General features: G+C 38.9%; 1 protein-coding gene and 12 non-coding genes across 13 annotated transcripts in view; all 13 read left to right on the top strand.

Moving 5' to 3' along the window:
- LOC145659971 (alpha-1-antitrypsin homolog) overlaps positions 1-26,577 on the top strand; it is a 268,558-nt gene that overhangs the window by 49,040 nt on the left and 192,941 nt on the right. The gene's annotated exons all lie outside the window — the stretch shown is intronic.
- trnav-aac (transfer RNA valine (anticodon AAC)) lies at positions 683-755 on the top strand. The gene has a single exon. It is a non-coding gene; the product is annotated as a tRNA-Val (tRNA).
- trnav-aac (transfer RNA valine (anticodon AAC)) lies at positions 2,949-3,021 on the top strand. The gene has a single exon. It is a non-coding gene; the product is annotated as a tRNA-Val (tRNA).
- trnav-aac (transfer RNA valine (anticodon AAC)) lies at positions 5,215-5,287 on the top strand. Its single transcript has one exon. It is a non-coding gene; the product is annotated as a tRNA-Val (tRNA).
- Positions 7,481-7,553, top strand: trnav-aac (transfer RNA valine (anticodon AAC)). The gene has a single exon. It is a non-coding gene; the product is annotated as a tRNA-Val (tRNA).
- Positions 9,747-9,819, top strand: trnav-aac (transfer RNA valine (anticodon AAC)). The gene has a single exon. It is a non-coding gene; the product is annotated as a tRNA-Val (tRNA).
- On the top strand, positions 12,013-12,085 carry trnav-aac (transfer RNA valine (anticodon AAC)). Its single transcript has one exon. It is a non-coding gene; the product is annotated as a tRNA-Val (tRNA).
- On the top strand, positions 14,279-14,351 carry trnav-aac (transfer RNA valine (anticodon AAC)). Its single transcript has one exon. It is a non-coding gene; the product is annotated as a tRNA-Val (tRNA).
- On the top strand, positions 16,545-16,617 carry trnav-aac (transfer RNA valine (anticodon AAC)). The gene has a single exon. It is a non-coding gene; the product is annotated as a tRNA-Val (tRNA).
- On the top strand, positions 18,811-18,883 carry trnav-aac (transfer RNA valine (anticodon AAC)). The gene has a single exon. It is a non-coding gene; the product is annotated as a tRNA-Val (tRNA).
- On the top strand, positions 21,077-21,149 carry trnav-aac (transfer RNA valine (anticodon AAC)). The gene has a single exon. It is a non-coding gene; the product is annotated as a tRNA-Val (tRNA).
- Positions 23,343-23,415, top strand: trnav-aac (transfer RNA valine (anticodon AAC)). The gene has a single exon. It is a non-coding gene; the product is annotated as a tRNA-Val (tRNA).
- trnav-aac (transfer RNA valine (anticodon AAC)) lies at positions 25,609-25,681 on the top strand. The gene has a single exon. It is a non-coding gene; the product is annotated as a tRNA-Val (tRNA).

Below are 26,577 nucleotides of genomic sequence, written 5' to 3'. Positions count from 1 at the left end.
AGATAAGTTATGCTACTTAGCTAATTCTTAAAAGTAAATTCCTTCTAGTCTCCTGACAATTAAAATCCATGCAAAGCAATGTTTATGATGCAGAATCTGTGCACTAGGGATTGCTTTCCATGCCAGTGAAACAGCTTCCAGTGATCAGGTAAAGTTCTTCATATTATTCCTAGAGAGTAACATTCTGTCTCTCAAAGGCAATGAAACAAGTAAACATTGGTTGCTGGGTTTGAATTTTGCGTCCTAATGGGGTGAAGACAATTCAAGCCAGTTTCTTAAACATTACTACAGGAAGCATAAACTTTGGTGAGTGTGTTCTCATTTTGTTTCCCAACAGAGGTTATGCTAATTAGCTGAATTTCAAAAGTTAATTTCATCAATTCTATGGCAAAGAAAAAATCCTTGCAAGGCAATGTCAAGCATACAGAATTTGCGCAATAGGTTATGCTCTATATGCCAATGAGGGAACTACAGAGATAAAGTAAAACTCTTCATAATATGCCTAGTTAGCAACAGTCTGTTCCTCAAATGGTAAGAAACAAGAGAACTTTGGTGGGGTTGTGAGAATTTCCATCCTAATGATTGAGAAGTCAGACTCCTTAGCCAGATTTAAAGCTATGATTTTCAAGTGCCAAAAATGAGCAAAAGCTGGAGAGTGAGCCCAAAGAACCTTTTACCAGTGGTTTCTGTAGTGTAGTGGTCATCACATTCGCCTAACACGCGAAAGGTCCTCAGTTCGAAACTGGGCAGAAACATCCCTCTTGATAGCACACTAGTGGGGCAATTGTTGTGTGTATGAAGTGGTTCTCTTTTTGCAGTTTGCCCTTTAGGTCCTGAGACTGAGACGCCAAGCTCCTTGTCTAATCGCGGCATCATTTTGTCATAAATCCTGTTAACAACCAGACCTTTTGGGGGTATAATTATTGATTGATATAGATGTTGAACACTCTTGATTTTTCTAGAGTAGTGGTCAATGCATTTGCTTTCCAGGTCACAGGTCCCAGTTTATATACTGTGCAGAAGCATTTCTCATCCATTTTTGCTGTTTGAAATAGTTGGAACAAAGGGAAGCATGGGCAGGTGAGGCTAAAGAACTGCACAGGGAAATCAACTTAAACTCAGCATCATGGAACTGCAGCTGAGCTGCTTTTTAACTGTATTCAAAACGTTAAAAGAAGGCAATACTGTTCATGACTTCAAAGTACAATTGAGATGAGTGAGGTTCTGAGCACAACTATTGGGACTTCAAAGAAAAAGATCTTCGGGTTTTATGGCCTTAAGCAGTGAAGATCTCACATGGCCCTGCTGCATAAGTTTAGAAAGCCAGAACAGAACCTACCATTTTCCAGGACCACCAGTTTGGACTGAAGTGTCGCTCGGACTAGAGGGTTTCCTGTCAGCTATCCAATATTTTTTCTGCAAGTTTGAATCAGATATTTCTGAAAAATTGGAATTGTGAACCATTTGAATTTTAGGTACATCTGCTCATTATTAGCATTTTAGGCCATCCAACATACCCACTAAATTTGCGTAAAATGGCAGCTATTTGTGAACTTGCTAATATGAAAGGTTTTGGCATAAATGATATTCATTCTTTTACTCAATAACTTGCACTCATTATCAGTTTTGGGTATGAGTTGGTGAAAAGATTGTTCTGAAAGTGCATTGATACCATACTGCATCAAGCTGTCTTTGCATGATTTCTGTAGTGAAGTGGTCATCACCTTTGCATTATACGTAAAAGGTCCTTGAATTGAAGCTGAGCAGAAACAGTAGTTGGTTCTTGGGTTTCTGACTCTTGTATTTGAAGTAGACATCAGGGAATCGAATGGCCTTCTTGCAGCAGAGTGAAAAGATTTTTTGAACTCCCTACTTACTCCGATTGAGTTCTCCAATTCCTGTACTCCAAACTCTGGCACTATAACTCATGTGAAATCCCCAACGTCTTCTTCTGCAACTTGGTTCCACATTGTGCAAAATTAAAATTTCAAGATCAGAAGATTACTATCATCTTAGTATGGACATAAAGAGTAGTTTCTCTGTTGGGGCTCTATTTGCAAACTGAGAAAGTCAATATATGCAGCACACTTTTGCTCCGGTGATGCAAGGACTGTGCTTTAGGAGCTGTGCTTAAGGCTGATTTCAATTGTCACAGGCATGATGTAAAACTCATTGTAGCATGATGGGTGTGCTAATCCATGTATTTCAAACAAAAGTAAACAAAACAGAAACACCACGAGTGCATCTGTATTTGATCTACTAACAGAGATAAGTTATGCTACTTAGCTAATTCTTAAAAGTAAATTCCTTCTAGTCTCCTGACAATTAAAATCCATGCAAAGCAATGTTTATGATGCAGAATCTGTGCACTAGGGATTGCTTTCCATGCCAGTGAAACAGCTTCCAGTGATCAGGTAAAGTTCTTCATATTATTCCTAGAGAGTAACATTCTGTCTCTCAAAGGCAATGAAACAAGTAAACATTGGTTGCTGGGTTTGAATTTTGCGTCCTAATGGGGTGAAGACAATTCAAGCCAGTTTCTTAAACATTACTACAGGAAGCATAAACTTTGGTGAGTGTGTTCTCATTTTGTTTCCCAACAGAGGTTATGCTAATTAGCTGAATTTCAAAAGTTAATTTCATCAATTCTATGGCAAAGAAAAAATCCTTGCAAGGCAATGTCAAGCATACAGAATTTGCGCAATAGGTTATGCTCTATATGCCAATGAGGGAACTACAGAGATAAAGTAAAACTCTTCATAATATGCCTAGTTAGCAACAGTCTGTTCCTCAAATGGTAAGAAACAAGAGAACTTTGGTGGGGTTGTGAGAATTTCCATCCTAATGATTGAGAAGTCAGACTCCTTAGCCAGATTTAAAGCTATGATTTTCAAGTGCCAAAAATGAGCAAAAGCTGGAGAGTGAGCCCAAAGAACCTTTTAACAGTGGTTTCTGTAGTGTAGTGGTCATCACATTCGCCTAACACGCGAAAGGTCCTCAGTTCGAAACTGGGCAGAAACATCCCTCTTGATAGCACACTAGTGGGGCAATTGTTGTGTGTATGAAGTGGTTCTCTTTTTGCAGTTTGCCCTTTAGGTCCTGAGACTGAGACGCCAAGCTCCTTGTCTAATCGCGGCATCATTTTGTCATAAATCCTGTTAACAACCAGACCTTTTGGGGGTATAATTATTGATTGATATAGATGTTGAACACTCTTGATTTTTCTAGAGTAGTGGTCAATGCATTTGCTTTCCAGGTCACAGGTCCCAGTTTATATACTGTGCAGAAGCATTTCTCATCCATTTTTGCTGTTTGAAATAGTTGGAACAAAGGGAAGCATGGGCAGGTGAGGCTAAAGAACTGCACAGGGAAATCAACTTAAACTCAGCATCATGGAACTGCAGCTGAGCTGCTTTTTAACTGTATTCAAAACGTTAAAAGAAGGCAATACTGTTCATGACTTCAAAGTACAATTGAGATGAGTGAGGTTCTGAGCACAACTATTGGGACTTCAAAGAAAACGATCTTCGGGTTTTATGGCCTTAAGCAGTGAAGATCTCACATGGCCCTGCTGCATAAGTTTAGAAAGCCAGAACAGAACCTACCATTTTCCAGGACCACCAGTTTGGACTGAAGTGTCGCTCGGACTAGAGGGTTTCCTGTCAGCTATCCAATATTTTTTCTGCAAGTTTGAATCAGATATTTCTGAAAAATTGGAATTGTGAACCAATTGAATTTTAGGTACATCTGCTCATTATTAGCATTTTAGGCCATCCAACATACCCACTAAATTTGCGTAAAATGGCAGCTATTTGTGAACTTGCTAATATGAAAGGTTTTGGCATAAATGATATTCATTCTTTTACTCAATAACTTGCACTCATTATCAGTTTTGGGTATGAGTTGGTGAAAAGATTGTTCTGAAAGTGCATTGATACCATACTGCATCAAGCTGTCTTTGCATGATTTCTGTAGTGAAGTGGTCATCACCTTTGCATTATACGTAAAAGGTCCTTGAATTGAAGCTGAGCAGAAACAGTAGTTGGTTCTTGGGTTTCTGACTCTTGTATTTGAAGTAGACATCAGGGAATCGAATGGCCTTCTTGCAGCAGAGTGAAAAGATTTTTTGAACTCCCTACTTACTCCGATTGAGTTCTCCAATTCCTGTACTCCAAAATCTGGCACTATAACTCATGTGAAATCCCCAACGTCTTCTTCTGCAACTTGGTTCCACATTGTGCAAAATTAAAATTTCAAGATCAGAAGATTACTATCATCTTAGTATGGACATAAAGAGTAGTTTCTCTGTTGGGGCTCTATTTGCAAACTGAGAAAGTCAATATATGCAGCACACTTTTGCTCCGGTGATGCAAGGACTGTGCTTTAGGAGCTGTGCTTAAGGCTGATTTCAATTGTCACAGGCATGATGTAAAACTCATTGTAGCATGATGGGTGTGCTAATCCATGTATTTCAAACAAAAGTAAACAAAACAGAAACACCACGAGTGCATCTGTATTTGATCTACTAACAGAGATAAGTTATGCTACTTAGCTAATTCTTAAAAGTAAATTCCTTCTAGTCTCCTGACAATTAAAATCCATGCAAAGCAATGTTTATGATGCAGAATCTGTGCACTAGGGATTGCTTTCCATGCCAGTGAAACAGCTTCCAGTGATCAGGTAAAGTTCTTCATATTATTCCTAGAGAGTAACATTCTGTCTCTCAAAGGCAATGAAACAAGTAAACATTGGTTGCTGGGTTTGAATTTTGCGTCCTAATGGGGTGAAGACAATTCAAGCCAGTTTCTTAAACATTACTACAGGAAGCATAAACTTTGGTGAGTGTGTTCTCATTTTGTTTCCCAACAGAGGTTATGCTAATTAGCTGAATTTCAAAAGTTAATTTCATCAATTCTATGGCAAAGAAAAAATCCTTGCAAGGCAATGTCAAGCATACAGAATTTGCGCAATAGGTTATGCTCTATATGCCAATGAGGGAACTACAGAGATAAAGTAAAACTCTTCATAATATGCCTAGTTAGCAACAGTCTGTTCCTCAAATGGTAAGAAACAAGAGAACTTTGGTGGGGTTGTGAGAATTTCCATCCTAATGATTGAGAAGTCAGACTCCTTAGCCAGATTTAAAGCTATGATTTTCAAGTGCCAAAAATGAGCAAAAGCTGGAGAGTGAGCCCAAAGAACCTTTTAAGAGTGGTTTCTGTAGTGTAGTGGTCATCACATTCGCCTAACACGCGAAAGGTCCTCAGTTCGAAACTGGGCAGAAACATCCCTCTTGATAGCACACTAGTGGGGCAATTGTTGTGTGTATGAAGTGGTTCTCTTTTTGCAGTTTGCCCTTTAGGTCCTGAGACTGAGACGCCAAGCTCCTTGTCTAATCGCGGCATCATTTTGTCATAAATCCTGTTAACAACCAGACCTTTTGGGGGTATAATTATTGATTGATATAGATGTTGAACACTCTTGATTTTTCTAGAGTAGTGGTCAATGCATTTGCTTTCCAGGTCACAGGTCCCAGTTTATATACTGTGCAGAAGCATTTCTCATCCATTTTTGCTGTTTGAAATAGTTGGAACAAAGGGAAGCATGGGCAGGTGAGGCTAAAGAACTGCACAGGGAAATCAACTTAAACTCAGCATCATGGAACTGCAGCTGAGCTGCTTTTTAACTGTATTCAAAACGTTAAAAGAAGGCAATACTGTTCATGACTTCAAAGTACAATTGAGATGAGTGAGGTTCTGAGCACAACTATTGGGACTTCAAAGAAAAAGATCTTCGGGTTTTATGGCCTTAAGCAGTGAAGATCTCACATGGCCCTGCTGCATAAGTTTAGAAAGCCAGAACAGAACCTACCATTTTCCAGGACCACCAGTTTGGACTGAAGTGTCGCTCGGACTAGAGGGTTTCCTGTCAGCTATCCAATATTTTTTCTGCAAGTTTGAATCAGATATTTCTGAAAAATTGGAATTGTGAACCAATTGAATTTTAGGTACATCTGCTCATTATTAGCATTTTAGGCCATCCAACATACCCACTAAATTTGCGTAAAATGGCAGCTATTTGTGAACTTGCTAATATGAAAGGTTTTGGCATAAATGATATTCATTCTTTTACTCAATAACTTGCACTCATTATCAGTTTTGGGTATGAGTTGGTGAAAAGATTGTTCTGAAAGTGCATTGATACCATACTGCATCAAGCTGTCTTTGCATGATTTCTGTAGTGAAGTGGTCATCACCTTTGCATTATACGTAAAAGGTCCTTGAATTGAAGCTGAGCAGAAACAGTAGTTGGTTCTTGGGTTTCTGACTCTTGTATTTGAAGTAGACATCAGGGAATCGAATGGCCTTCTTGCAGCAGAGTGAAAAGATTTTTTGAACTCCCTACTTACTCCGATTGAGTTCTCCAATTCCTGTACTCCAAAATCTGGCACTATAACTCATGTGAAATCCCCAACGTCTTCTTCTGCAACTTGGTTCCACATTGTGCAAAATTAAAATTTCAAGATCAGAAGATTACTATCATCTTAGTATGGACATAAAGAGTAGTTTCTCTGTTGGGGCTCTATTTGCAAACTGAGAAAGTCAATATATGCAGCACACTTTTGCTCCGGTGATGCAAGGACTGTGCTTTAGGAGCTGTGCTTAAGGCTGATTTCAATTGTCACAGGCATGATGTAAAACTCATTGTAGCATGATGGGTGTGCTAATCCATGTATTTCAAACAAAAGTAAACAAAACAGAAACACCACGAGTGCATCTGTATTTGATCTACTAACAGAGATAAGTTATGCTACTTAGCTAATTCTTAAAAGTAAATTCCTTCTAGTCTCCTGACAATTAAAATCCATGCAAAGCAATGTTTATGATGCAGAATCTGTGCACTAGGGATTGCTTTCCATGCCAGTGAAACAGCTTCCAGTGATCAGGTAAAGTTCTTCATATTATTCCTAGAGAGTAACATTCTGTCTCTCAAAGGCAATGAAACAAGTAAACATTGGTTGCTGGGTTTGAATTTTGCGTCCTAATGGGGTGAAGACAATTCAAGCCAGTTTCTTAAACATTACTACAGGAAGCATAAACTTTGGTGAGTGTGTTCTCATTTTGTTTCCCAACAGAGGTTATGCTAATTAGCTGAATTTCAAAAGTTAATTTCATCAATTCTATGGCAAAGAAAAAATCCTTGCAAGGCAATGTCAAGCATACAGAATTTGCGCAATAGGTTATGCTCTATATGCCAATGAGGGAACTACAGAGATAAAGTAAAACTCTTCATAATATGCCTAGTTAGCAACAGTCTGTTCCTCAAATGGTAAGAAACAAGAGAACTTTGGTGGGGTTGTGAGAATTTCCATCCTAATGATTGAGAAGTCAGACTCCTTAGCCAGATTTAAAGCTATGATTTTCAAGTGCCAAAAATGAGCAAAAGCTGGAGAGTGAGCCCAAAGAACCTTTTAACAGTGGTTTCTGTAGTGTAGTGGTCATCACATTCGCCTAACACGCGAAAGGTCCTCAGTTCGAAACTGGGCAGAAACATCCCTCTTGATAGCACACTAGTGGGGCAATTGTTGTGTGTATGAAGTGGTTCTCTTTTTGCAGTTTGCCCTTTAGGTCCTGAGACTGAGACGCCAAGCTCCTTGTCTAATCGCGGCATCATTTTGTCATAAATCCTGTTAACAACCAGACCTTTTGGGGGTATAATTATTGATTGATATAGATGTTGAACACTCTTGATTTTTCTAGAGTAGTGGTCAATGCATTTGCTTTCCAGGTCACAGGTCCCAGTTTATATACTGTGCAGAAGCATTTCTCATCCATTTTTGCTGTTTGAAATAGTTGGAACAAAGGGAAGCATGGGCAGGTGAGGCTAAAGAACTGCACAGGGAAATCAACTTAAACTCAGCATCATGGAACTGCAGCTGAGCTGCTTTTTAACTGTATTCAAAACGTTAAAAGAAGGCAATACTGTTCATGACTTCAAAGTACAATTGAGATGAGTGAGGTTCTGAGCACAACTATTGGGACTTCAAAGAAAAAGATCTTCGGGTTTTATGGCCTTAAGCAGTGAAGATCTCACATGGCCCTGCTGCATAAGTTTAGAAAGCCAGAACAGAACCTACCATTTTCCAGGACCACCAGTTTGGACTGAAGTGTCGCTCGGACTAGAGGGTTTCCTGTCAGCTATCCAATATTTTTTCTGCAAGTTTGAATCAGATATTTCTGAAAAATTGGAATTGTGAACCAATTGAATTTTAGGTACATCTGCTCATTATTAGCATTTTAGGCCATCCAACATACCCACTAAATCTGCGTAAAATGGCAGCTATTTGTGAACTTGCTAATATGAAAGGTTTTGGCATAAATGATATTCATTCTTTTACTCAATAACTTGCACTCATTATCAGTTTTGGGTATGAGTTGGTGAAAAGATTGTTCTGAAAGTGCATTGATACCATACTGCATCAAGCTGTCTTTGCATGATTTCTGTAGTGAAGTGGTCATCACATTTGCATTATACGTAAAAGGTCCTTGAATTGAAGCTGAGCAGAAACAGTAGTTGGTTCTTGGGTTTCTGACTCTTGTATTTGAAGTAGGCATCAGGGAATCGAATGGCCTTCTTGCAGCAGAGTGAAAAGATTTTTTGAACTCCCTACTTACTCCGATTGAGTTCTCCAATTCCTGTACTCCAAACTCTGGCACTATAACTCATGTGAAATCCCCAACGTCTTCTTCTGCAACTTGGTTCCACATTGTGCAAAATTAAAATTTCAAGATCAGAAGATTACTATCATCTTAGTATGGACATAAAGAGTAGTTTCTCTGTTGGGGCTCTATTTGCAAACTGAGAAAGTCAATATATGCAGCACACTTTTGCTCCGGTGATGCAAGGACTGTGCTTTAGGAGCTGTGCTTAAGGCTGATTTCAATTGTCACAGGCATGATGTAAAACTCATTGTAGCATGATGGGTGTGCTAATCCATGTATTTCAAACAAAAGTAAACAAAACAGAAACACCACGAGTGCATCTGTATTTGATCTACTAACAGAGATAAGTTATGCTACTTAGCTAATTCTTAAAAGTAAATTCCTTCTAGTCTCCTGACAATTAAAATCCATGCAAAGCAATGTTTATGATGCAGAATCTGTGCACTAGGGATTGCTTTCCATGCCAGTGAAACAGCTTCCAGTGATCAGGTAAAGTTCTTCATATTATTCCTAGAGAGTAACATTCTGTCTCTCAAAGGCAATGAAACAAGTAAACATTGGTTGCTGGGTTTGAATTTTGCGTCCTAATGGGGTGAAGACAATTCAAGCCAGTTTCTTAAACATTACTACAGGAAGCATAAACTTTGGTGAGTGTGTTCTCATTTTGTTTCCCAACAGAGGTTATGCTAATTAGCTGAATTTCAAAAGTTAATTTCATCAATTCTATGGCAAAGAAAAAATCCTTGCAAGGCAATGTCAAGCATACAGAATTTGCGCAATAGGTTATGCTCTATATGCCAATGAGGGAACTACAGAGATAAAGTAAAACTCTTCATAATATGCCTAGTTAGCAACAGTCTGTTCCTCAAATGGTAAGAAACAAGAGAACTTTGGTGGGGTTGTGAGAATTTCCATCCTAATGATTGAGAAGTCAGACTCCTTAGCCAGATTTAAAGCTATGATTTTCAAGTGCCAAAAATGAGCAAAAGCTGGAGAGTGAGCCCAAAGAACCTTTTAACAGTGGTTTCTGTAGTGTAGTGGTCATCACATTCGCCTAACACGCGAAAGGTCCTCAGTTCGAAACTGGGCAGAAACATCCCTCTTGATAGCACACTAGTGGGGCAATTGTTGTGTGTATGAAGTGGTTCTCTTTTTGCAGTTTGCCCTTTAGGTCCTGAGACTGAGACGCCAAGCTCCTTGTCTAATCGCGGCATCATTTTGTCATAAATCCTGTTAACAACCAGACCTTTTGGGGGTATAATTATTGATTGATATAGATGTTGAACACTCTTGATTTTTCTAGGGTAGTGGTCAATGCATTTGCTTTCCAGGTCACAGGTCCCAGTTTATATACTGTGCAGAAGCATTTCTCATCCATTTTTGCTGTTTGAAATAGTTGGAACAAAGGGAAGCATGGGCAGGTGAGGCTAAAGAACTGCACAGGGAAATCAACTTAAACTCAGCATCATGGAACTGCAGCTGAGCTGCTTTTTAACTGTATTCAAAACGTTAAAAGAAGGCAATACTGTTCATGACTTCAAAGTACAATTGAGATGAGTGAGGTTCTGAGCACAACTATTGGGACTTCAAAGAAAAAGATCTTCGGGTTTTATGGCCTTAAGCAGTGAAGATCTCACATGGCCCTGCTGCATAAGTTTAGAAAGCCAGAACAGAACCTACCATTTTCCAGGACCACCAGTTTGGACTGAAGTGTCGCTCGGACTAGAGGGTTTCCTGTCAGCTATCCAATATTTTTTCTGCAAGTTTGAATCAGATATTTCTGAAAAATTGGAATTGTGAACCAATTGAATTTTAGGTACATCTGCTCATTATTAGCATTTTAGGCCATCCAACATACCCACTAAATTTGCGTAAAATGGCAGCTATTTGTGAACTTGCTAATATGAAAGGTTTTGGCATAAATGATATTCATTCTTTTACTCAATAACTTGCACTCATTATCAGTTTTGGGTATGAGTTGGTGAAAAGATTGTTCTGAAAGTGCATTGATACCATACTGCATCAAGCTGTCTTTGCATGATTTCTGTAGTGAAGTGGTCATCACATTTGCATTATACGTAAAAGGTCCTTGAATTGAAGCTGAGCAGAAACAGTAGTTGGTTCTTGGGTTTCTGACTCTTGTATTTGAAGTAGGCATCAGGGAATCGAATGGCCTTCTTGCAGCAGAGTGAAAAGATTTTTTGAACTCCCTACTTACTCCGATTGAGTTCTCCAATTCCTGTACTCCAAACTCTGGCACTATAACTCATGTGAAATCCCCAACGTCTTCTTCTGCAACTTGGTTCCACATTGTGCAAAATTAAAATTTCAAGATCAGAAGATTACTATCATCTTAGTATGGACATAAAGAGTAGTTTCTCTGTTGGGGCTCTATTTGCAAACTGAGAAAGTCAATATATGCAGCACACTTTTGCTCCGGTGATGCAAGGACTGTGCTTTAGGAGCTGTGCTTAAGGCTGATTTCAATTGTCACAGGCATGATGTAAAACTCATTGTAGCATGATGGGTGTGCTAATCCATGTATTTCAAACAAAAGTAAACAAAACAGAAACACCACGAGTGCATCTGTATTTGATCTACTAACAGAGATAAGTTATGCTACTTAGCTAATTCTTAAAAGTAAATTCCTTCTAGTCTCCTGACAATTAAAATCCATGCAAAGCAATGTTTATGATGCAGAATCTGTGCACTAGGGATTGCTTTCCATGCCAGTGAAACAGCTTCCAGTGATCAGGTAAAGTTCTTCATATTATTCCTAGAGAGTAACATTCTGTCTCTCAAAGGCAATGAAACAAGTAAACATTGGTTGCTGGGTTTGAATTTTGCGTCCTAATGGGGTGAAGACAATTCAAGCCAGTTTCTTAAACATTACTACAGGAAGCATAAACTTTGGTGAGTGTGTTCTCATTTTGTTTCCCAACAGAGGTTATGCTAATTAGCTGAATTTCAAAAGTTAATTTCATCAATTCTATGGCAAAGAAAAAATCCTTGCAAGGCAATGTCAAGCATACAGAATTTGCGCAATAGGTTATGCTCTATATGCCAATGAGGGAACTACAGAGATAAAGTAAAACTCTTCATAATATGCCTAGTTAGCAACAGTCTGTTCCTCAAATGGTAAGAAACAAGAGAACTTTGGTGGGGTTGTGAGAATTTCCATCCTAATGATTGAGAAGTCAGACTCCTTAGCCAGATTTAAAGCTATGATTTTCAAGTGCCAAAAATGAGCAAAAGCTGGAGAGTGAGCCCAAAGAACCTTTTAAGAGTGGTTTCTGTAGTGTAGTGGTCATCACATTCGCCTAACACGCGAAAGGTCCTCAGTTCGAAACTGGGCAGAAACATCCCTCTTGATAGCACACTAGTGGGGCAATTGTTGTGTGTATGAAGTGGTTCTCTTTTTGCAGTTTGCCCTTTAGGTCCTGAGACTGAGACGCCAAGCTCCTTGTCTAATCGCGGCATCATTTTGTCATAAATCCTGTTAACAACCAGACCTTTTGGGGGTATAATTATTGATTGATATAGATGTTGAACACTCTTGATTTTTCTTGAGTAGTGGTCAATGCATTTGCTTTCCAGGTCACAGGTCCCAGTTTATATACTGTGCAGAAGCATTTCTCATCCATTTTTGCTGTTAGAAATAGTTGGAACAAAGGGAAGCATGGGCAGGTGAGGCTAAAGAACTGCACAGGGAAATCAACTTAAACTCAGCATCATGGAACTGCAGCTGAGCTGCTTTTTAACTGTATTCAAAACGTTAAAAGAAGGCAATACTGTTCATGACTTCAAAGTACAATTGAGATGAGTGAGGTTCTGAGCACAACTATTGGGACTTCAAAGAAAAAGATCTTCGGGTTTTATGGCCTTAAGCAGTGAAGATCTCACATGGCCCTGCTGCATAAGTTTAGAAAGCCAGAACAGAACCTACCATTTTCCAGGACCACCAGTTTGGACTGAAGTGTCGCTCGGACTAGAGGGTTTCCTGTCAGCTATCCAATATTTTTTCTGCAAGTTTGAATCAGATATTTCTGAAAAATTGGAATTGTGAACCAATTGAATTTTAGGTACATCTGCTCATTATTAGCATTTTAGGCCATCCAACATACCCACTAAATTTGCGTAAAATGGCAGCTATTTGTGAACTTGCTAATATGAAAGGTTTTGGCATAAATGATATTCATTCTTTTACTCAATAACTTGCACTCATTATCAGTTTTGGGTATGAGTTGGTGAAAAGATTGTTCTGAAAGTGCATTGATACCATACTGCATCAAGCTGTCTTTGCATGATTTCTGTAGTGAAGTGGTCATCACATTTGCATTATACGTAAAAGGTCCTTGAATTGAAGCTGAGCAGAAACAGTAGTTGGTTCTTGGGTTTCTGACTCTTGTATTTGAAGTAGGCATCAGGGAATCGAATGGCCTTCTTGCAGCAGAGTGAAAAGATTTTTTGAACTCCCTACTTACTCCGATTGAGTTCTCCAATTCCTGTACTCCAAACTCTGGCACTATAACTCATGTGAAATCCCCAACGTCTTCTTCTGCAACTTGGTTCCACATTGTGCAAAATTAAAATTTCAAGATCAGAAGATTACTATCATCTTAGTATGGACATAAAGAGTAGTTTCTCTGTTGGGGCTCTATTTGCAAACTGAGAAAGTCAATATATGCAGCACACTTTTGCTCCGGTGATGCAAGGACTGTGCTTTAGGAGCTGTGCTTAAGGCTGATTTCAATTGTCACAGGCATGATGTAAAACTCATTGTAGCATGATGGGTGTGCTAATCCATGTATTTCAAACAAAAGTAAACAAAACAGAAACACCACGAGTGCATCTGTATTTGATCTACTAACAGAGATAAGTTATGCTACTTAGCTAATTCTTAAAAGTAAATTCCTTCTAGTCTCCTGACAATTAAAATCCATGCAAAGCAATGTTTATGATGCAGAATCTGTGCACTAGGGATTGCTTTCCATGCCAGTGAAACAGCTTCCAGTGATCAGGTAAAGTTCTTCATATTATTCCTAGAGAGTAACATTCTGTCTCTCAAAGGCAATGAAACAAGTAAACATTGGTTGCTGGGTTTGAATTTTGCGTCCTAATGGGGTGAAGACAATTCAAGCCAGTTTCTTAAACATTACTACAGGAAGCATAAACTTTGGTGAGTGTGTTCTCATTTTGTTTCCCAACAGAGGTTATGCTAATTAGCTGAATTTCAAAAGTTAATTTCATCAATTCTATGGCAAAGAAAAAATCCTTGCAAGGCAATGTCAAGCATACAGAATTTGCGCAATAGGTTATGCTCTATATGCCAATGAGGGAACTACAGAGATAAAGTAAAACTCTTCATAATATGCCTAGTTAGCAACAGTCTGTTCCTCAAATGGTAAGAAACAAGAGAACTTTGGTGGGGTTGTGAGAATTTCCATCCTAATGATTGAGAAGTCAGACTCCTTAGCCAGATTTAAAGCTATGATTTTCAAGTGCCAAAAATGAGCAAAAGCTGGAGAGTGAGCCCAAAGAACCTTTTAACAGTGGTTTCTGTAGTGTAGTGGTCATCACATTCGCCTAACACGCGAAAGGTCCTCAGTTCGAAACTGGGCAGAAACATCCCTCTTGATAGCACACTAGTGGGGCAATTGTTGTGTGTATGAAGTGGTTCTCTTTTTGCAGTTTGCCCTTTAGGTCCTGAGACTGAGACGCCAAGCTCCTTGTCTAATCGCGGCATCATTTTGTCATAAATCCTGTTAACAACCAGACCTTTTGGGGGTATAATTATTGATTGATATAGATGTTGAACACTCTTGATTTTTCTTGAGTAGTGGTCAATGCATTTGCTTTCCAGGTCACAGGTCCCAGTTTATATACTGTGCAGAAGCATTTCTCATCCATTTTTGCTGTTAGAAATAGTTGGAACAAAGGGAAGCATGGGCAGGTGAGGCTAAAGAACTGCACAGGGAAATCAACTTAAACTCAGCATCATGGAACTGCAGCTGAGCTGCTTTTTAACTGTATTCAAAACGTTAAAAGAAGGCAATACTGTTCATGACTTCAAAGTACAATTGAGATGAGTGAGGTTCTGAGCACAACTATTGGGACTTCAAAGAAAAAGATCTTCGGGTTTTATGGCCTTAAGCAGTGAAGATCTCACATGGCCCTGCTGCATAAGTTTAGAAAGCCAGAACAGAACCTACCATTTTCCAGGACCACCAGTTTGGACTGAAGTGTCGCTCGGACTAGAGGGTTTCCTGTCAGCTATCCAATATTTTTTCTGCAAGTTTGAATCAGATATTTCTGAAAAATTGGAATTGTGAACCAATTGAATTTTAGGTACATCTGCTCATTATTAGCATTTTAGGCCATCCAACATACCCACTAAATTTGCGTAAAATGGCAGCTATTTGTGAACTTGCTAATATGAAAGGTTTTGGCATAAATGATATTCATTCTTTTACTCAATAACTTGCACTCATTATCAGTTTTGGGTATGAGTTGGTGAAAAGATTGTTCTGAAAGTGCATTGATACCATACTGCATCAAGCTGTCTTTGCATGATTTCTGTAGTGAAGTGGTCATCACCTTTGCATTATACGTAAAAGGTCCTTGAATTGAAGCTGAGCAGAAACAGTAGTTGGTTCTTGGGTTTCTGACTCTTGTATTTGAAGTAGACATCAGGGAATCGAATGGCCTTCTTGCAGCAGAGTGAAAAGATTTTTTGAACTCCCTACTTACTCCGATTGAGTTCTCCAATTCCTGTACTCCAAAATCTGGCACTATAACTCATGTGAAATCCCCAACGTCTTCTTCTGCAACTTGGTTCCACATTATGCAAAATTAAAATTTCAAGATCAGAAGATTACTATCATCTTAGTATGGACATAAAGAGTAGTTTCTCTGTTGGGGCTCTATTTGCAAACTGAGAAAGTCAATATATGCAGCACACTTTTGCTCCGGTGATGCAAGGACTGTGCTTTAGGAGCTGTGCTTAAGGCTGATTTCAATTGTCACAGGCATGATGTAAAACTCATTGTAGCATGATGGGTGTGCTAATCCATGTATTTCAAACAAAAGTAAACAAAACAGAAACACCACGAGTGCATCTGTATTTGATCTACTAACAGAGATAAGTTATGCTACTTAGCTAATTCTTAAAAGTAAATTCCTTCTAGTCTCCTGACAATTAAAATCCATGCAAAGCAATGTTTATGATGCAGAATCTGTGCACTAGGGATTGCTTTCCATGCCAGTGAAACAGCTTCCAGTGATCAGGTAAAGTTCTTCATATTATTCCTAGAGAGTAACATTCTGTCTCTCAAAGGCAATGAAACAAGTAAACATTGGTTGCTGGGTTTGAATTTTGCGTCCTAATGGGGTGAAGACAATTCAAGCCAGTTTCTTAAACATTACTACAGGAAGCATAAACTTTGGTGAGTGTGTTCTCATTTTGTTTCCCAACAGAGGTTATGCTAATTAGCTGAATTTCAAAAGTTAATTTCATCAATTCTATGGCAAAGAAAAAATCCTTGCAAGACAATGTCAAGCATACAGAATTTGCGCAATAGGTTATGCTCTATATGCCAATGAGGGAACTACAGAGATAAAGTAAAGCTCTTCATAATATGCCTAGTTAGCAACAGTCTGTTCCTCAAATGGTAAGAAACAAGAGAACTTTGGTGGGGTTGTGAGAATTTCCATCCTAATGATTGAGAAGTCAGACTCCTTAGCCAGATTTAAAGCTATGATTTTCAAGTGCCAAAAATGAGCAAAAGCTGGAGAGTGAGCCCAAAGAACCTTTTAACAGTGGTTTCTATAGTGTAGTGGTCATCACATTCGCCTAACACGCGAAAGGTCCTCAGTTCGAAACTGGGCAGAAACATCCCTCTTGATAGCACACTAGTGGGGCAATTGTTGTGTGTATGAAGTGGTTCTCTTTTTGCAGTTTGCCCTTTAGGTCCTGAGAGTGAGACGCCAAGCTCCTTGTCTAATCGCGGCATCATTTTGTCATAAATTCTGTTAACAACCAGACCTTTTGGGGGTATAATTATTGATTGATATAGATGTTGAACACTCTTGATTTTTCTAGAGTAGTGGTCAATGCATTTGCTTTCCAGGTCACAGGTCCCAGTTTATATACTGTGCAGAAGCATTTCTCATCCATTTTTGCTGTTTGAAATAGTTGGAACAAAGGGAAGCATGGGCAGGTGAGGCTAAAGAACTGCACAGGGAAATCAACTTAAACTCAGCATCATGGAACTGCAGCTGAGCTGCTTTTTAACTGTATTCAAAACGTTAAAAGAAGGCAATACTGTTCATGACTTCAAAGTACAATTGAGATGAGTGAGGTTCTGAGCACAACTATTGGGACTTCAAAGAAAAAGATCTTCGGGTTTTATGGCCTTAAGCAGTGAAGATCTCACATGGCCCTGCTGCATAAGTTTAGAAAGCCAGAACAGAACCTACCATTTTCCAGGACCACCAGTTTGGACTGAAGTGTCGCTCGGACTAGAGGGTTTCCTGTCAGCTATCAAATATTTTTTCTGCAAGTTTGAATCAGATATTTCTGAAAAATTGGAATTGTGAACCAATTGAATTTTAGGTACATCTGCTCATTATTAGCATTTTAGGCCATCCAACATACCCACTAAATTTGCGTAAAATGGCAGCTATTTGTGAACTTGCTAATATGAAAGGTTTTGGCATAAATGATATTCATTCTTTTACTCAATAACTTGCACTCATTATCAGTTTTGGGTATGAGTTGGTGAAAAGATTGTTCTGAAAGTGCATTGATACCATACTGCATCAAGCTGTCTTTGCATGATTTCTGTAGTGAAGTGGTCATCACCTTTGCATTATACGTAAAAGGTCCTTGAATTGAAGCTGAGCAGAAACAGTAGTTGGTTCTTGGGTTTCTGACTCTTGTATTTGAAGTAGACATCAGGGAATCGAATGGCCTTCTTGCAGCAGAGTGAAAAGATTTTTTGAACTCCCTACTTACTCCGATTGAGTTCTCCAATTCCTGTACTCCAAAATCTGGCACTATAACTCATGTGAAATCCCCAACGTCTTCTTCTGCAACTTGGTTCCACATTGTGCAAAATTAAAATTTCAAGATCAGAAGATTACTATCATCTTAGTATGGACATAAAGAGTAGTTTCTCTGTTGGGGCTCTATTTGCAAACTGAGAAAGTCAATATATGCAGCACACTTTTGCTCCGGTGATGCAAGGACTGTGCTTTAGGAGCTGTGCTTAAGGCTGATTTCAATTGTCACAGGCATGATGTAAAACTCATTGTAGCATGATGGGTGTGCTAATCCATGTATTTCAAACAAAAGTAAACAAAACAGAAACACCACGAGTGCATCTGTATTTGATCTACTAACAGAGATAAGTTATGCTACTTAGCTAATTCTTAAGAGTAAATTCCTTCTAGTCTCCTGACAATTAAAATCCATGCAAAGCAATGTTTATGATGCAGAATCTGTGCACTAGGGATTGCTTTCCATGCCAGTGAAACAGCTTCCAGTGATCAGGTAAAGTTCTTCATATTATTCCTAGAGAGTAACATTCTGTCTCTCAAAGGCAATGAAACAAGTAAACATTGGTTGCTGGGTTTGAATTTTGCGTCCTAATGGGGTGAAGACAATTCAAGCCAGTTTCTTAAACATTACTACAGGAAGCATAAACTTTGGTGAGTGTGTTCTCATTTTGTTTCCCAACAGAGGTTATGCTAATTAGCTGAATTTCAAAAGTTAATTTCATCAATTCTATGGCAAAGAAAAAATCCTTGCAAGGCAATGTCAAGAATACAGAATTTGCGCAATAGGTTATGCTCTATATGCCAATGAGGGAACTACAGAGATAAAGTAAAACTCTTCATAATATGCCTAGTTAGCAACAGTCTGTTCCTCAAATGGTAAGAAACAAGAGAACTTTGGTGGGGTTGTGAGAATTTCCATCCTAATGATTGAGAAGTCAGACTCCTTAGCCAGATTTAAAGCTATGATTTTCAAGTGCCAAAAATGAGCAAAAGCTGGAGAGTGAGCCCAAAGAACCTTTTAACAGTGGTTTCTGTAGTGTAGTGGTCATCACATTCGCCTAACACGCGAAAGGTCCTCAGTTCGAAACTGGGCAGAAACATCCCTCTTGATAGCACACTAGTGGGGCAATTGTTGTGTGTATGAAGTGGTTCTCTTTTTGCAGTTTGCCCTTTAGGTCCTGAGACTGAGATGCCAAGCTCCTTGTCTAATCGCGGCATCATTTTGTCATAAATCCTGTTAACAACCAGACCTTTTGGGGGTATAATTATTGATTGATATAGATGTTGAACACTCTTGATTTTTCTAGAGTAGTGGTCAATGCATTTGCTTTCCAGGTCACAGGTCCCAGTTTATATACTGTGCAGAAGCATTTCTCATCCATTTTTGCTGTTTGAAATAGTTGGAACAAAGGGAAGCATGGGCAGGTGAGGCTAAAGAACTGCACAGGGAAATCAACTTAAACTCAGCATCATGGAACTGCAGCTGAGCTGCTTTTTAACTGTATTCAAAACGTTAAAAGAAGGCAATACTGTTCATGACTTCAAAGTACAATTGAGATGAGTGAGGTTCTGAGCACAACTATTGGGACTTCAAAGAAAAAGATCTTCGGGTTTTATGGCCTTAAGCAGTGAAGATCTCACATGGCCCTGCTGCATAAGTTTAGAAAGCCAGAACAGAACCTACCATTTTCCAGGACCACCAGTTTGGACTGAAGTGTCGCTCGGACTAGAGGGTTTCCTGTCAGCTATCCAATATTTTTTCTGCAAGTTTGAATCAGATATTTCTGAAAAATTGGAATTGTGAACCAATTGAATTTTAGGTACATCTGCTCATTATTAGCATTTTAGGCCATCCAACATACCCACTAAATTTGCGTAAAATGGCAGCTATTTGTGAACTTGCTAATATGAAAGGTTTTGGCATAAATGATATTCATTCTTTTACTCAATAACTTGCACTCATTATCAGTTTTGGGTATGAGTTGGTGAAAAGATTGTTCTGAAAGTGCATTGATACCATACTGCATCAAGCTGTCTTTGCATGATTTCTGTAGTGAAGTGGTCATCACCTTTGCATTATACGTAAAAGGTCCTTGAATTGAAGCTGAGCAGAAACAGTAGTTGGTTCTTGGGTTTCTGACTCTTGTATTTGAAGTAGACATCAGGGAATCGAATGGCCTTCTTGCAGCAGAGTGAAAAGATTTTTTGAACTCCCTACTTACTCCGATTGAGTTCTCCAATTCCTGTACTCCAAACTCTGGCACTATAACTCATGTGAAATCCCCAACGTCTTCTTCTGCAACTTGGTTCCACATTGTGCAAAATTAAAATTTCAAGATCAGAAGATTACTATCATCTTAGTATGGACATAAAGAGTAGTTTCTCTGTTGGGGCTCTATTTGCAAACTGAGAAAGTCAATATATGCAGCACACTTTTGCTCCGGTGATGCAAGGACTGTGCTTTAGGAGTTGTGCTTAAGGCTGATTTCAATTGTCACAGGCATGATGTAAAACTCATTGTAGCATGATGGGTGTGCTAATCCATGTATTTCAAACAAAAGTAAACAAAACAGAAACACCACGAGTGCATCTGTATTTGATCTACTAACAGAGATAAGTTATGCTACTTAGCTAATTCTTAAGAGTAAATTCCTTCTAGTCTCCTGACAATTAAAATCCATGCAAAGCAATGTTTATGATGCAGAATCTGTGCACTAGGGATTGCTTTCCATGCCAGTGAAACAGCTTCCAGTGATCAGGTAAAGTTCTTCATATTATTCCTAGAGAGTAACATTCTGTCTCTCAAAGGCAATGAAACAAGTAAACATTGGTTGCTGGGTTTGAATTTTGCGTCCTAATGGGGTGAAGACAATTCAAGCCAGTTTCTTAAACATTACTACAGGAAGCATAAACTTTGGTGAGTGTGTTCTCATTTTGTTTCCCAACAGAGGTTATGCTAATTAGCTGAATTTCAAAAGTTAATTTCATCAATTCTATGGCAAAGAAAAAATCCTTGCAAGGCAATGTCAAGAATACAGAATTTGCGCAATAGGTTATGCTCTATATGCCAATGAGGGAACTACAGAGATAAAGTAAAACTCTTCATAATATGCCTAGTTAGCAACAGTCTGTTCCTCAAATGGTAAGAAACAAGAGAACTTTGGTGGGGTTGTGAGAATTTCCATCCTAATGATTGAGAAGTCAGACTCCTTAGCCAGATTTAAAGCTATGATTTTCAAGTGCCAAAAATGAGCAAAAGCTGGAGAGTGAGCCCAAAGAACCTTTTAACAGTGGTTTCTGTAGTGTAGTGGTCATCACATTCGCCTAACACGCGAAAGGTCCTCAGTTCGAAACTGGGCAGAAACATCCCTCTTGATAGCACACTAGTGGGGCAATTGTTGTGTGTATGAAGTGGTTCTCTTTTTGCAGTTTGCCCTTTAGGTCCTGAGACTGAGACGCCAAGCTCCTTGTCTAATCGCGGCATCATTTTGTCATAAATCCTGTTAACAACCAGACCTTTTGGGGGTATAATTATTGATTGATATAGATGTTGAACACTCTTGATTTTTCTAGAGTAGTGGTCAATGCATTTGCTTTCCAGGTCACAGGTCCCAGTTTATATACTGTGCAGAAGCATTTCTCATCCATTTTTGCTGTTTGAAATAGTTGGAACAAAGGGAAGCATGGGCAGGTGAGGCTAAAGAACTGCACAGGGAAATCAACTTAAACTCAGCATCATGGAACTGCAGCTGAGCTGCTTTTTAACTGTATTCAAAACGTTAAAAGAAGGCAATACTGTTCATGACTTCAAAGTACAATTGAGATGAGTGAGGTTCTGAGCACAACTATTGGGACTTCAAAGAAAAAGATCTTCGGGTTTTATGGCCTTAAGCAGTGAAGATCTCACATGGCCCTGCTGCATAAGTTTAGAAAGCCAGAACAGAACCTACCATTTTCCAGGACCACCAGTTTGGACTGAAGTGTCGCTCGGACTAGAGGGTTTCCTGTCAGCTATCCAATATTTTTTCTGCAAGTTTGAATCAGATATTTCTGAAAAATTGGAATTGTGAACCAATTGAATTTTAGGTACATCTGCTCATTATTAGCATTTTAGGCCATCCAACATACCCACTAAATTTGCGTAAAATGGCAGCTATTTGTGAACTTGCTAATATGAAAGGTTTTGGCATAAATGATATTCATTCTTTTACTCAATAACTTGCACTCATTATCAGTTTTGGGTATGAGTTGGTGAAAAGATTGTTCTGAAAGTGCATTGATACCATACTGCATCAAGCTGTCTTTGCATGATTTCTGTAGTGAAGTGGTCATCACCTTTGCATTATACGTAAAAGGTCCTTGAATTGAAGCTGAGCAGAAACAGTAGTTGGTTCTTGGGTTTCTGACTCTTGTATTTGAAGTAAACATCAGGGAATCGAATGGCCTTCTTGCAGCAGAGTGAAAAGATTTTTTGAACTCCCTACTTACTCCGATTGAGTTCTCCAATTCCTGTACTCCAAAATCTGGCACTATAACTCATGTGAAATCCCCAACGTCTTCTTCTGCAACTTGGTTCCACATTGTGCAAAATTAAAATTTCAAGATCAGAAGATTACTATCATCTTAGTATGGACATAAAGAGTAGTTTCTCTGTTGGGGCTCTATTTGCAAACTGAGAAAGTCAATATATGCAGCACACTTTTGCTCCGGTGATGCAAGGACTGTGCTTTAGGAGCTGTGCTTAAGGCTGATTTCAATTGTCACAGGCATGATGTAAAACTCATTGTAGCATGATGGGTGTGCTAATCCATGTATTTCAAACAAAAGTAAACAAAACAGAAACACCACGAGTGCATCTGTATTTGATCTACTAACAGAGATAAGTTATGCTACTTAGCTAATTCTTAAAAGTAAATTCCTTCTAGTCTCCTGACAATTAAAATCCATGCAAAGCAATGTTTATGATGCAGAATCTGTGCACTAGGGATTGCTTTCCATGCCAGTGAAACAGCTTCCAGTGATCAGGTAAAGTTCTTCATATTATTCCTAGAGAGTAACATTCTGTCTCTCAAAGGCAATGAAACAAGTAAACATTGGTTGCTGGGTTTGAATTTTGCGTCCTAATGGGGTGAAGACAATTCAAGCCAGTTTCTTAAACATTACTACAGGAAGCATAAACTTTGGTGAGTGTGTTCTCATTTTGTTTCCCAACAGAGGTTATGCTAATTAGCTGAATTTCAAAAGTTAATTTCATCAATTCTATGGCAAAGAAAAAATCCTTGCAAGGCAATGTCAAGCATACAGAATTTGCGCAATAGGTTATGCTCTATATGCCAATGAGGGAACTACAGAGATAAAGTAAAACTCTTCATAATATGCCTAGTTAGCAACAGTCTGTTCCTCAAATGGTAAGAAACAAGAGAACTTTGGTGGGGTTGTGAGAATTTCCATCCTAATGATTGAGAAGTCAGACTCCTTAGCCAGATTTAAAGCTATGATTTTCAAGTGCCAAAAATGAGCAAAAGCTGGAGAGTGAGCCCAAAGAACCTTTTAACAGTGGTTTCTGTAGTGTAGTGGTCATCACATTCGCCTAACACGCGAAAGGTCCTCAGTTCGAAACTGGGCAGAAACATCCCTCTTGATAGCACACTAGTGGGGCAATTGTTGTGTGTATGAAGTGGTTCTCTTTTTGCAGTTTGCCCTTTAGGTCCTGAGACTGAGACGCCAAGCTCCTTGTCTAATCGCGGCATCATTTTGTCATAAATCCTGTTAACAACCAGACCTTTTGGGGGTATAATTATTGATTGATATAGATGTTGAACACTCTTGATTTTTCTAGAGTAGTGGTCAATGCATTTGCTTTCCAGGTCACAGGTCCCAGTTTATATACTGTGCAGAAGCATTTCTCATCCATTTTTGCTGTTTGAAATAGTTGGAACAAAGGGAAGCATGGGCAGGTGAGGCTAAAGAACTGCACAGGGAAATCAACTTAAACTCAGCATCATGGAACTGCAGCTGAGCTGCTTTTTAACTGTATTCAAAACGTTAAAAGAAGGCAATACTGTTCATGACTTCAAAGTACAATTGAGATGAGTGAGGTTCTGAGCACAACTATTGGGACTTCAAAGAAAAAGATCTTCGGGTTTTATGGCCTTAAGCAGTGAAGATCTCACATGGCCCTGCTGCATAAGTTTAGAAAGCCAGAACAGAACCTACCATTTTCCAGGACCACCAGTTTGGACTGAAGTGTCGCTCGGACTAGAGGGTTTCCTGTCAGCTATCCAATATTTTTTCTGCAAGTTTGAATCAGATATTTCTGAAAAATTGGAATTGTGAACCAATTGAATTTTAGGTACATCTGCTCATTATTAGCATTTTAGGCCATCCAACATACCCACTAAATTTGCGTAAAATGGCAGCTATTTGTGAACTTGCTAATATGAAAGGTTTTGGCATAAATGATATTCATTCTTTTACTCAATAACTTGCACTCATTATCAGTTTTGGGTATGAGTTGGTGAAAAGATTGTTCTGAAAGTGCATTGATACCATACTGCATCAAGCTGTCTTTGCATGATTTCTGTAGTGAAGTGGTCATCACCTTTGCATTATACGTAAAAGGTCCTTGAATTGAAGCTGAGCAGAAACAGTAGTTGGTTCTTGGGTTTCTGACTCTTGTATTTGAAGTAGACATCAGGGAATCGAATGGCCTTCTTGCAGCAGAGTGAAAAGATTTTTTGAACTCCCTACTTACTCCGATTGAGTTCTCCAATTCCTGTACTCCCAAATCTGGCACTATAACTCATGTGAAATCCCCAACGTCTTCTTCTGCAACTTGGTTCCACATTGTGCAAAATTAAAATTTCAAGATCAGAAGATTACTATCATCTTAGTATGGACATAAAGAGTAGTTTCTCTGTTGGGGCTCTATTTGCAAACTGAGAAAGTCAATATATGCAGCACACTTTTGCTCCGGTGATGCAAGGACTGTGCTTTAGGAGCTGTGCTTAAGGCTGATTTCAATTGTCACAGGCATGATGTAAAACTCATTGTAGCATGATGGGTGTGCTAATCCATGTATTTCAAACAAAAGTAAACAAAACAGAAACACCACGAGTGCATCTGTATTTGATCTACTAACAGAGATAAGTTATGCTACTTAGCTAATTCTTAAAAGTAAATTCCTTCTAGTCTCCTGACAATTAAAATCCATGCAAAGCAATGTTTATGATGCAGAATCTGTGCACTAGGGATTGCTTTCCATGCCAGTGAAACAGCTTCCAGTGATCAGGTAAAGTTCTTCATATTATTCCTAGAGAGTAACATTCTGTCTCTCAAAGGCAATGAAACAAGTAAACATTGGTTGCTGGGTTTGAATTTTGCGTCCTAATGGGGTGAAGACAATTCAAGCCAGTTTCTTAAACATTACTACAGGAAGCATAAACTTTGGTGAGTGTGTTCTCATTTTGTTTCCCAACAGAGGTTATGCTAATTAGCTGAATTTCAAAAGTTAATTTCATCAATTCTATGGCAAAGAAAAAATCCTTGCAAGGCAATGTCAAGCATACAGAATTTGCGCAATAGCTTATGCTCTATATGCCAATGAGGGAACTACAGAGATAAAGTAAAACTCTTCATAATATGCCTAGTTAGCAACAGTCTGTTCCTCAAATGGTAAGAAACAAGAGAACTTTGGTGGGGTTGTGAGAATTTCCATCCTAATGATTGAGAAGTCAGACTCCTTAGCCAGATTTAAAGCTATGATTTTCAAGTGCCAAAAATGAGCAAAAGCTGGAGAGTGAGCCCAAAGAACCTTTTAACAGTGGTTTCTGTAGTGTAGTGGTCATCACATTCGCCTAACACGCGAAAGGTCCTCAGTTCGAAACTGGGCAGAAACATCCCTCTTGATAGCACACTAGTGGGGCAATTGTTGTGTGTATGAAGTGGTTCTCTTTTTGCAGTTTGCCCTTTAGGTCCTGAGACTGAGACGCCAAGCTCCTTGTCTAATCGCGGCATCATTTTGTCATAAATCCTGTTAACAACCAGACCTTTTGGGGGTATAATTATTGATTGATATAGATGTTGAACACTCTTGATTTTTCTAGGGTAGTGGTCAATGCATTTGCTTTCCAGGTCACAGGTCCCAGTTTATATACTGTGCAGAAGCATTTCTCATCCATTTTTGCTGTTTGAAATAGTTGGAACAAAGGGAAGCATGGGCAGGTGAGGCTAAAGAACTGCACAGGGAAATCAACTTAAACTCAGCATCATGGAACTGCAGCTGAGCTGCTTTTTAACTGTATTCAAAACGTTAAAAGAAGGCAATACTGTTCATGACTTCAAAGTACAATTGAGATGAGTGAGGTTCTGAGCACAACTATTGGGACTTCAAAGAAAAAGATCTTCGGGTTTTATGGCCTTAAGCAGTGAAGATCTCACATGGCCCTGCTGCATAAGTTTAGAAAGCCAGAACAGAACCTACCATTTTCCAGGACCACCAGTTTGGACTGAAGTGTCGCTCGGACTAGAGGGTTTCCTGTCAGCTATCCAATATTTTTTCTGCAAGTTTGAATCAGATATTTCTGAAAAATTGGAATTGTGAACCAATTGAATTTTAGGTACATCTGCTCATTATTAGCATTTTAGGCCATCCAACATACCCACTAAATTTGCGTAAAATGGCAGCTATTTGTGAACTTGCAAATATGAAAGGTTTTGGCATAAATTATATTCATTCTTTTACTCAATAACTTGCACTCATTATCAGTTTTGGGTATGAGTTGGTGAAAAGATT

The sequence above is a fragment of the Electrophorus electricus genome, chromosome 2 (genome assembly GCF_041902795.1).
Source record: "Electrophorus electricus isolate QZ-2024a chromosome 2, ASM4190279v1, whole genome shotgun sequence".
NCBI classification, from domain to species: Eukaryota; Metazoa; Chordata; class Actinopteri; order Gymnotiformes; family Gymnotidae; genus Electrophorus; species Electrophorus electricus.
Note: the sequence above shows the minus strand (reverse complement) of the source record. Positions and strands in the feature narration are given on the sequence as shown.